Source organism: Neofelis nebulosa, chromosome 17, assembly GCF_028018385.1.
Source record: "Neofelis nebulosa isolate mNeoNeb1 chromosome 17, mNeoNeb1.pri, whole genome shotgun sequence".
Taxonomy (NCBI): domain Eukaryota; kingdom Metazoa; phylum Chordata; class Mammalia; order Carnivora; family Felidae; genus Neofelis; species Neofelis nebulosa.
The window spans coordinates 9,097,875-9,108,248 of record NC_080798.1 but is presented as its reverse complement, the minus strand read 5'-3'; the positions used below and the strand labels follow the sequence as shown (position 1 = coordinate 9,108,248).

General features: G+C 53.9%; 1 long non-coding RNA gene across 1 annotated transcript; it reads right to left on the bottom strand.

Annotated features, from left to right (window-relative positions):
• Positions 1-539: 539 nt before the first annotated feature.
• Positions 540-10,309, bottom strand: LOC131499338 (uncharacterized). Its single transcript, XR_009255809.1, has 4 exons — positions 8,720-10,309; positions 7,684-8,037; positions 4,009-6,007; positions 540-1,109 (listed from the first exon to the last, which is right to left on the bottom strand). It is a non-coding gene; the product is annotated as an uncharacterized LOC131499338 (long non-coding RNA).
• Between the last annotated feature and the right edge of the window lie 65 nt (positions 10,310-10,374).

Sequence of the window (10,374 nt, the reverse complement as noted above, 5' to 3'; positions counted from 1 at the left end):
GAAGGCAGAGTCAGGACCACATTTCTCACAAGTTTTTGGAGCAGACACCTGTGGGCAGATCCTTGGTTTGCCTAGCATAGACTCTGTGACCTTGGGCAAGGAAGAGTGGGTGGGTAGGAGGTGTCCCCAACTGCACTCTGCCGCAGCTCCTCCCTGCCCCCGTCTTCTCATCGGTAAAGAAGAGACATGCTACCAACCACACTCTGGGGAGGAATAAATGCGATAGTATATGAACAGCCTCCAGCATCCAGTAGGTTCTCAAAAAATGTTAACTGATGGGGGCGCCTGAGTGGCTCAAGCAGTTGAGCGTCCAACTTCGGCTCAGGTCACGATCTCACAGCTGGTGGGTTCGAGCCCCACCACGTTGGGCCCTGTGCTGACAGCTCAGAGCCTGGAGCCTGCTTCCGATTCTGTGTCTCCCTCTTTCTCTGCCCCTCCCCCGCTCATGCTTTGTCTCTCTCTCTCTCTCTCTCTCAATAATGAATAAACGTTAAAAAAAAAAAAAAAAAAAAAAGCCCTAACACATAAACAACATACAGAACCTCGTGAAATTCACTGGCAACAACTAGTCACATGACCTTGGTGAGTCACAGAGAATCCAGGAAGTTCAGTGCTGCCAGGTTCTAGAAGATTGAGATGGATATGTTGGGTTTGCACGAATGATTCTCACTGTGGGCACACGAGAGGGACTAGATGTCAATCAAATGCGTTTTCTATTCCAAGTCTCTTTATACATCATTCAGGTATCACTACATTGGCTTCAGCCCTCTGTTTGCTTGGTTTCAATCTTTTGTGTGGCAAACACTGCTAGATGTCCCTTCAATCATGGACGATAGGAAAGTTTTCACTGGACATGTGGCTGCCCAGCTAAAGACTACATTTCCCAGGCTCCCTTGCAACTAGGTCTTACCACGTGAATGGGTTCTGGCCAATGGGATGTGTGCAGCTTCTGAGTTATGGCCTTTTTTAGGCAAAGAGGATGGCCTCCCTTTCAGCCTCTCCCTTCTTGGGACTGGAGTAGAGCTGTGTTCGGGCATTGGCGTGTCCTCTTCCCCCGCGAGATGGAAACCATGTGTTGCATGCAGACGGTGGACCCACAAGCTAGAAGGCTAGAAGAAAAACACAATTATGGAGGTAGGCAGGCCTTGAGATCCGCAAGTTGGTGAACTGGAGAGCCAGGAGGGCCGATGTTTAGTTCCAGGCCGAGTCCAAAGGCCTGAGTACCAGGACAGCTGATGGTGTAGGTCTCATCAGAAGGCAGGCAGCTGGAAATGCAGGAAGGGCTGATGTTTCCGTGTGAGTCTGGATGCAGGAAAAAAAGCCCATGTCCCAGGTCGAAGGCAATCAGGCAGAAAGAATTCTTTCTCCCTCTGAGGAGGATCGGCCTTTCATCTCACCGGATGGGCTCGCCCACAGCAGGGAGCCTAGTCTGCTTTACTAAGTCACCAATTTAAATGTGAATCGCACCCAAAACACCCGGAGAATGTTCGACCAGAATATCTGGGCGCCCTGTGGCCCAGTCAAGTTGACAAAGAAAATTAAGCAGGCAGTCCCTGACACCGGAAATTCACTCCCTGTTAATGTCACCGGGGATTGCATACTCTCTCGGACTGTTACACAAGAGGTCAATCAACTTCACTGTTATTTAAGCCACTCTTCCACTAGCCATTGCTAGAGCAGCTGAATGGATGTGCCACTTCCCAGTTTCCAAAGATATGTCCTGTCCCTGCTTACTTCCCCCGTTAAGAGTTGGAGTCTGCTTGATCTCAGCTTAGGTCTCGATCTCAGGGTCATCCCTGCATTGGGCTCTGCGCTGGGCGTGGAGTCTACTTAAAAAGAGAGAGAGAGAGAGAGAGAGAGAGAGAGAGAGAGAGAGAGAGGGAGTTAGTTGGAGTCTAGTTCCTCTTCCCTGAAAATGGAAGGTTCTCATGACTCACTCGTAACCCTTGCCACACGGATGCTCCATGACTTGCGAGGCTGGTGGGAAAGGCACTGCAATTTCTTCCTTGTTCACAGAAACGCTTTTTAAAAAGTTTTTTTTTGGGGCGCCTGGGTGGCGCAGTCGGTTAAGCGTCCGACTTCAGCCAGGTCACGATCTCGCGGTCCGTGAGTTCGAGCCCCGCGTCAGGCTCTGGGCTGATGGCTCGGAGCCTGGAGCCTGTTTCCGATTCTGTGTCTCCCTCTCTCTCTGCCCCTCCCCCGTTCATGCTCTGTCTCTCTCTGTCCCAAAAATAAATTAAAAACATTAAAAAAAAAAATTAAAAAAAAATAATAAAATAAAATAAAAAGGTTTTTTTTAATGCTTACTTATTTTTGAGAGACAAAGACAGAGGTGGGGGAGGGGCAGACAGAGAGGGAGACACAGAATCGGAAGTAGGCTCCAGGCTCTGAGCTGTCAGCACAGAGCCCGACACGGGGCTCGAACTCATGAACCACGAGATCATGACCTGAGATGAAGTCGGACGCTTAACCCAGGCACCCTGAAGCTGCAGTGACTCATGAGTTAACTTTGGAAATCACACTGTCATTTCCACAATACCCTACTGGCCACACTGGTTAGCCCTATTCAGTGTGGGAGGGCCCTACACAGGGACATGCATATACCTGGGGACTAAAGTCATTGGGGACCATCTTGGAAGAGGGTTTCACAGTTCCAAAGTAGCATCCTTGTTATTATAAACAGTTTTGACTTCAGAACTAGCTAAAAAGTTTTCCCGGCCCCTGGGTGGCTCAGTTAGTTAAGCAGCCCAACTCTTGATTTTGGCTCCGGTCAGCATTGCCAAGTTGTGGGATCAAGCCCTTCATGGAGCCTCCTTGAGATTCTCTCCCTCTCCCTCTGCCCCTCCCCCACTCGTGCTCTCCCCTTCTCAAAAAAATAAAATAAAAAGTTTTCTCCCTCCTGCTCAAAGGCTGCACTGTTGAGAGGTGGGCATCAAAAAAGCCCTTTCTTCTTTTCTCTGTAATTAAGGCAAAGGGAGGGCTCATTCATTGGGCGGAAATAACAGGCAAAGATAAAGCTAGCTTCAAAGTTAATAGGAAACACTTTCTCCCAAGGACATGCTTTCTTACAGAGAAACTTTGTTCCCTAGAATCCTTTCGTTCCCTCAGTAAAAATGAAACATCCCACTCTTGCCTGTAGGCATTTGAAACAGAGTAGCAGCCTCAATTTCCAATCCTGGTGCAGAGCCTCACATAACGGGTTTAGGGACCACTCCATATCTAGATTCGCCTTGTAGTTTCCAAGGACACGAGCACCCGGTTCCTCTTCACAGTCTGCACCTGGTGTTGCCCTACCCTTCCTGCAGATCCTGTGAGAACTCTACCTTTTCCTTCGTCAAAATGCTCCACTGTTTCTCTCTTGTGTGGTCTCCATCATCGCAATGGGTCAATAAACTTGACTTTGTCACACTTATGTTCCTGGTGGCGTTAGGCTGATGTACTAGGACTCCTATAATTTTCTATTGCTATGGCTCCCAGCCACCCTTGGGACAGAGATCCCTTCTCTTGTATGCTCCCCCCACTTCATTATCTGACCCCGACCTGTTTTCTAATCCGAATTCTCTTGTCCTCTTCTTTTAAGAGGAAATATCATTTCTACGCAGCAAAGTGCACACTGCATACGCACAGTTCCATGAATTTTTCAACATGTGTATCCCCGAGTAATCATCATCTCGATCAAGATACAGCATCTTCCAGGGACCCCGGGTGCCTGTCTTGGGGCCCCTCCCTGCTCATACCCTGCCAATCTGCTACCACAGGTTAGTTTTGCCATTTTTTGAACTTCATGTTCCTCGTCACAAAAACAGCTCACAGACTCTAGTCGTCTAAAACGTCCTGCCTCAATGAGTGAGATTTTTGGCCTCCGATGTTGCTTCTGCCCTGGGAAGGTCTTAAAGTCACCTGAAACTTCCAAAAATACTGCATGAATGAATGAATGAATGAATGAATGAAAGTTAAAGCTGCCATTGAATGAGTGGCGGGTGGAAGGGCGCCACGACGGGTTCTTACCTGTAGGTGCAGATTAGATAGTCACGTGATAGGGGCCCCGGCCTCCCCAAGCAGGTGAGGCAGGTGCCGTCACGTGACCCAACCGCCCTGCGGGGCGACAGCCTGCGGGCCGCCATTTTGCGGGGCGGTCACGTGAGAGCACGCACGTTCAGCGGGGCGCTCACGTGACCAGGGGCGTGCTGCGGCCGCCCGGGCGGACCCGGCGAGAGGCGGCGGCGGGAGCGGCGGTGATGGACGGGTCCGGGGAGCAGCCCAGAGGCGGGGGTGAGGCGGGAGGCAGACGGGCGGGAGGAGGGCGAGCCCCCTCGCCGGCCGGCCCCACGATCCCTCCTGCCGGTCTTGGGGCCGTGCGATCTCCAAGCACTCCGGGGCAGAAACTCCCGGATCGGGCGCTGCCAGCTTCCAGCCCCCTCCCTCCCCGGGGGTTCCCGGCTCTCTGGCCTCCGCGTCCCGATGCCTTTCTGCCTGGCGCTCTCGGACCCCCGAGAAGCTGGAGACCCCAGAATCCCAAGCCCCGGGGCAGGCCCGGGCTTGTCGCCGGCACCACTTCCTGGTGGGAGGGGCGGGTCTCTCCTCTGCCCCCTCAGGCCAGGGGTCTGGATGCATGAAGCGTTCCCTCAACCTCCTCCGCCGGAAGAACGCAGGATACTGGCCGAGGCTCCCTGCGTTTATCTCCACCAGGGACTCAGCTGCCCGGGCCCCTAGGCACTGTATCTACCAGGGACCCAGAAATGCAGGACCCCCTAGTGTTGTCCTCCCTCAGAGATCATGTGCCACCCTAGTTCCCTGAATCCCCTAGGACCCAAGAGTCCAGGCACGTCTTCCCTCCTTTCTCCTCTAGGGCCCACCAGCTCTGAGCAGATCATGAAGACAGGGGCCCTTTTGCTTCAGGGGTGAGTCTGAGGTGTGATTATTGCCGAGCGGATTGGAGGAGTGATGCCCCATTCTGATTCTGCACCCTCCACACTCCATTCCCACTCTAGTTTCATCCAAGATCGAGCAGGGCGAATGGGGGGAGAGACACCCGAGCTGGCCCTGGAGCAGGTGCCCCAGGATGCGTCCACCAAGAAGCTGAGCGAGTGTCTCAAGCGCATCGGAGATGAACTGGACAGTAACATGGAATTGCAGAGGTGTGGCCCCTGGGCCCCAGGAATCCAGCCACTGGTCCCCTTCTCCCTCACATCCCCAGAGCCCTGGCTCTCACGCCCCTCTTCCCCTGGGCCTGGAGGTCAGATCCACAGTCTGCTACTCCCTCAGACCCAGGCGTCCAGGGCCCCACCACTCTATCCAGCTCCCTGGCTGAGAAGCCCGCCCTTCCTCTAGGAAACTGACACCCTCCCTCAGGGAGTCATTTTCCCCACCTTCCTGAATGTCCATCTCGTCCCTTTCCCCCATGTTGGCCCGTTCTTTTTCATGACAGCCTAACTTGGGCCTCGGCATCCTTGTCTTTGGTGTGAGGTGAATCCCAGAGTCTCCCCCACGCCCTGCCTGGTCTTCCCTCGGCAGCACTGGCTTTCCTCTTTCCTGCAGGATGATCGCAGCTGTGGACACAGACTCCCCCCGCGAGGTCTTTTTCCGAGTGGCAGCGGAGATGTTTTCCGATGGCAACTTCAACTGGGGCCGGGTCGTTGCCCTCTTCTACTTTGCCAGCAAACTGGTGCTCAAGGTGGGCGGCTGCCGGGCAGTGAGCCCCCAGGGATGCTCCGCTCAGACCTAGGAGGACCTGGGAGTCGTGAGGTCAACCCCTGTGGCAGCCCACTAAGCGCAAAGGGAATGGAGAGGGCTACGGGCTGGTTTGTTGGCTCCTTCAGTTACTCGTGCAGCAGACATGTATTGGGCCTACTATGTACCTGACCCAAGAAGCGGCACCCAACAAAGCAGGCTAGGTCCTTGCTCTCGTGGAGCCCACGATGTCTGATGAGTGTGGTGATGTAATTGTGCAAAGTGGTCGGGAAAGACTTCTGAGAGGGGATGACCTCAAAGCCAAAGTCGCAGCGATCTGTGAAGATTGGGGAGAAGGCATCTGATAGCGGCCCCGGCAAGTGCAAAGGCCCTGAGGCAGGACCAAGGCTGATGCATTGAGGGCAGGGAGGAGGGGGAATGGGTGGGAAATGAGGGCAGATTGTGAAGGGTCCGCTGGGCCACTGCAAGGATGTTAGCTTTGCTCTGAGTGAGATGCGAGTGACTGGGTGGTTAGAAACAGGAGAGTGGGGTGACCTGACTTGTAAATCTAAAGGACTGTTCTAGCAAGCAAAATGTTAATTGTACAATCTAGGCTCCAGGTATGTGGCTATGCACTGTAAAATTCTTTGAACTTTTCTATCAGAAGTTTGTCACGATAAAATATGGGGGAAGCAGAAGCCCGACAATTTTTTTCTGGCCATTGTGGGTAGAAAAGAAAGATTATGGGGCAAAACCTGGGAAATGTGGGAAGGGGGCACCTATAATAGTCCTGCTGAATGATGACTAACCTGGACTCTGGTGGTCACAGTGGGAGGGGGGGAGCAGATTTCTTAATGTGTTTGCCGGATTAATGATGGGGCTTGAATGTTGGATATGAGGTGGACAACAGGGAAGAGACAGCCAGATAGAGGGTGGGAAAGGGAAGTTCAGGTTGTTGGAGAGTCATGGGCAGGGGGGGATGGCTAGTCCTACCTAATGTGAAGGTCAGAAAACCCCTCTCTGGAGAATGACATCAGACCTGACATTAGAGCTTTGAGGGAGGAGTAAAAATTTGCTTGGTTAAAGCCTGTTTAGGTAGAAGAATCAGCATGTGCAAAGGTCCTGAGGCAGGGAAGAGTTGGTGGGAATGAAGATGTGGAAGAAGGTAAATGAGACACAGAAAAGAAGTGGAAAAATGGAATGCGATCAAGTCAGAGCCTTCATACAGGGCCTTGTGGGCTGAGCTATGCCTTTTGGTCTTTACCACCTGGGGAGCCATGGAAGGTATGTGAGCAGGGCAGTTGACAGTAAAAAGATCCAGTTAACAATTTACGAAGCTTGTTCTGATTATGAGTGGAAAAGAGACCGCAGTGGGGCAGGAGGGGAGGCAGAGTTGAGAAAGGCGTCGGGCCACTGTCCCGACAGTGAGGACAAGGCTCAACCCCTAAGGCCTATTCCACTCCCTGCAGGCCCTGTGTACCAAGGTGCCCGAGCTGATCCGGACCATCATGGGCTGGACACTGGACTTCCTTCGAGAGCGGCTGCTGGGCTGGATCCAGGACCAGGGTGGTTGGGTGAGGCCCCTAACCTCCCCCCCACCCCTACTACTCTTGAGACCCCTGAGTCCTCCTGAGCCCAACACAGTGTTGTCCTCCCTGACTCTGGATCATCAGATGGGGTCTATAATGCATTTCCTCACACGTCTGATCAATTCCTGACTCATCTGGTCGCCCCTGACCTCTTGGTGACCCCCTGACCTCTCGGTGACCCCTGACCTCTCAGTGACCCCTGACCTAACTAGTATCTCCTATTCTCCCTGGTGCCTCCACTTCCCCTGGAATCCGTCAAGTTTTTTGATAACCCTACGACCCCAACTCTTTAGTATCCATTAATCTTAGGCTTTTACCCCCACTCATGCCCTTTGACCTCTCCCAGGCCCCTCTCCCTCCCTGATTCCTCACATGCTGGCTCAGGGGCTCCCCCTTGGCCCAGCTGCTGAACTGACTCATGTACCTGTCTGCAGGACGGCCTCCTCTCCTACTTTGGGACACCCACGTGGCAGACAGTGACCATCTTTGTGGCCGGAGTGCTGACTGCGTCACTCACCATCTGGAAAAAGATGGGCTGAGGCCACCAGCTGCCTTGGACTGTGTCTTTTCTGCATAAATTATGGCATTTTTCCGGGAGGGGTGGGAATTGGGGGCCATGGGCATTTTTCTTACTTTTGTAATTATTGGGGGGGGGGGATGTGGGGGAGGAGAGGTCTGGTGGGGGCAATAAACCTCTTTCAGGCCACACTTCGGAGTCTGAGTCACTGAGCCCTCTCCCTGGCTGTCACAGGAGACCAGACTTCATGTGCCGGCAAATCTGTTGAGGGAGCCCAGTGCCCTCTGGGTTAGTGAGGGATTAGGTCCTCGCTCTGCCCTCCAAAAGCCCACAACTGGGAGGGGACCGAAGATCACTTGCGTTGAGGTCTATGGTGGTGCTGTGTTCCAGGCAGCAGTGGGCAAGACCTCAGACAGGCAGTGGAGTCCAGGCTGTAGGACAGGGCAGCAGGCCCTGGAGAACTAGGCCTCGGAAGCTTCCACCATATGGGACCAGAGGAAGTCGCACACTTAGGTGGAGAATGGGGCGGGGCGGGGGGGGAGGTGGCAGGAGTCAGTGGACCAGGAGAGGGCTCTAGAGCCCTGTGGGGAAGCTACCCGAGGTCAGAAGGCTGGGCCCAGAAGATCCAAGGGAGAGGTCAAGGCCTGAGCTTGTGCTGAGTGGCCGGAGAGGAGGGGACAAGGCTGGATGGGCTGGGGGGAGGGGGGGGCCCTCCCAGAGAACAGGCCCGGGTGCAGATACTGCAAAATGGCCTAGTAGATTGGACACAGAAGAGGAAATCGGAGATTGAAATCACTTAGTCACAGCGTCTGTTGTCCCTTCTCTCTGGGTCTTTCTGTCCTCTTGTCTCTGGGCCTCTTCCCCCATCCCCTGTCTACCCCTCACCCCCAAGATCTGGGTCTTCTTCAGATCATCTTTGTCTCCCCCCTTCCTCTCCCTTTACCTGTGAGCATTTCCAAAGTCACCCCTCTCTGCAGGTGGGGCCTGGTGGAGGCTAAAGGTCTTTAGGCTGAGGTTTGAAATTTGGTGAATGAGTAACTCAGGCCCCATTGTGACTGTGTGCCTGGAGCACCTGCCCCTCCCCCATAGACTCTCCCCAGAGACACCAAGTCAGGGGAGAGCTGTCAGACAAGATAGTGAAGGGAGACTGAGTCACCGCCCAGAGAGGAGACAATATGGCCACAGGCCCGAGGAACTCGAAAAGACCGTAAGATGCAGAGACAAAGCACACTCAAGGTGGCACCCTGGGGGAGGGGGCCAGACTTGGATCCCAGCCAGGCCTAGTTCCCAGGGTCCCCGCCAGTCAGCAGCCTGGCAGGACATGAGGTCAGTCAGTGGCCCCACCCCGCCTCTCTGCCTGAGACCCTTACCGCTGAGTTCAGCATGACTCAGCACCGCTGCTCTCCTGGCCACTGGCCCAGGGTCCCCTTGAGGACCCCAGATACCAGCCTGGTCCAGCGTCCCCTTGGTCAGAGGACACCTTGCCTGGGCTGCTTGGAGCGGGCCCCCTCTGCTAAGCAGGCCTCAGTAGCTTTAGCTCCCCTGCTCAGCCTGCCTGCTACCTCCATTAGGCCACTGCAATAGGTTCAAGTTCCTGTCTTTGTCTCTCCGCCCCCCCCCCCCCCCCCAATCAACTAGGACGGGGAGCTCCTTGAGGGCAGGTCCTGGTTGAGCCAATCTGCTTCCAGACACCAGCCTGGAACTGACACACTTAAAAAAATGTCCATTGGTCAAAGACACATCCCATCCACAGGTCCCCAGATCCTCCTTGGGTCCCTAGGATGCAGGGCTTCTCTTTGTGACTTTGAAGAAGCGCGTGTGAGGCAAGACAGGGACAAGAGAGACTGCTTCAGAGCCAAAGGGAATTTCAAGTCTGGCTGCCCTCAGAATAGTCTCCAGGAAATGCAGCCTCAGAGACACCCAAAGTTTGAGTGTCATTTCCCCAAGATATTCCAAGTGGCCCAATCTTTCAAAGGCTCCAAAGGGCTCTCCAAGTCCTCCTACCTCTTAGAAAAGCCCCTACTAGGCTTCCAGAAATATCCCTCTCCCCTGTTACCGGGGGGATTAAAGGGGGAGGATCCCAAGAACAACTGTCCGTTTAATCTTGAAGATCACTTCATGAGCCTCAAGACCCCCAACCCTCTTAGGGGAAGATTCCAGAAAATATGAACTTCCATTGTCAGCTCTAGGGCTACAGAAATTCCCAATCTTTTAGTGAACTCCAGGGCTCCAGGTCCCTCTCTCAACCCATCTATCAGAGAGATACCCCAAGATTCCAGAAGTATCTCACCGCTCCGACTTCCAAACTTTGTAATGATCCAGAGACCCCTTATCTTCCAGAGCAACCCCCACTCATCTGGAGGTATCCACACCTCTGAGGAACCTCCAGGGCGCCAGAAAGATCCATGCTCTAAGACAACCCCAGAATCCAATCTACTTTGCTGAGACACTCCCAAGACCCCAGAATCATAATTTTCCAGGGCTCCCAGTGTCCCCATTAATCTTCCACCCACCAGAGAGACCCCCCCCCCCCCCCCCCCCACACACACACACAATCCCTTGACTGTCCAGAACTAGCCCCAGGACCCTTTCACCCCG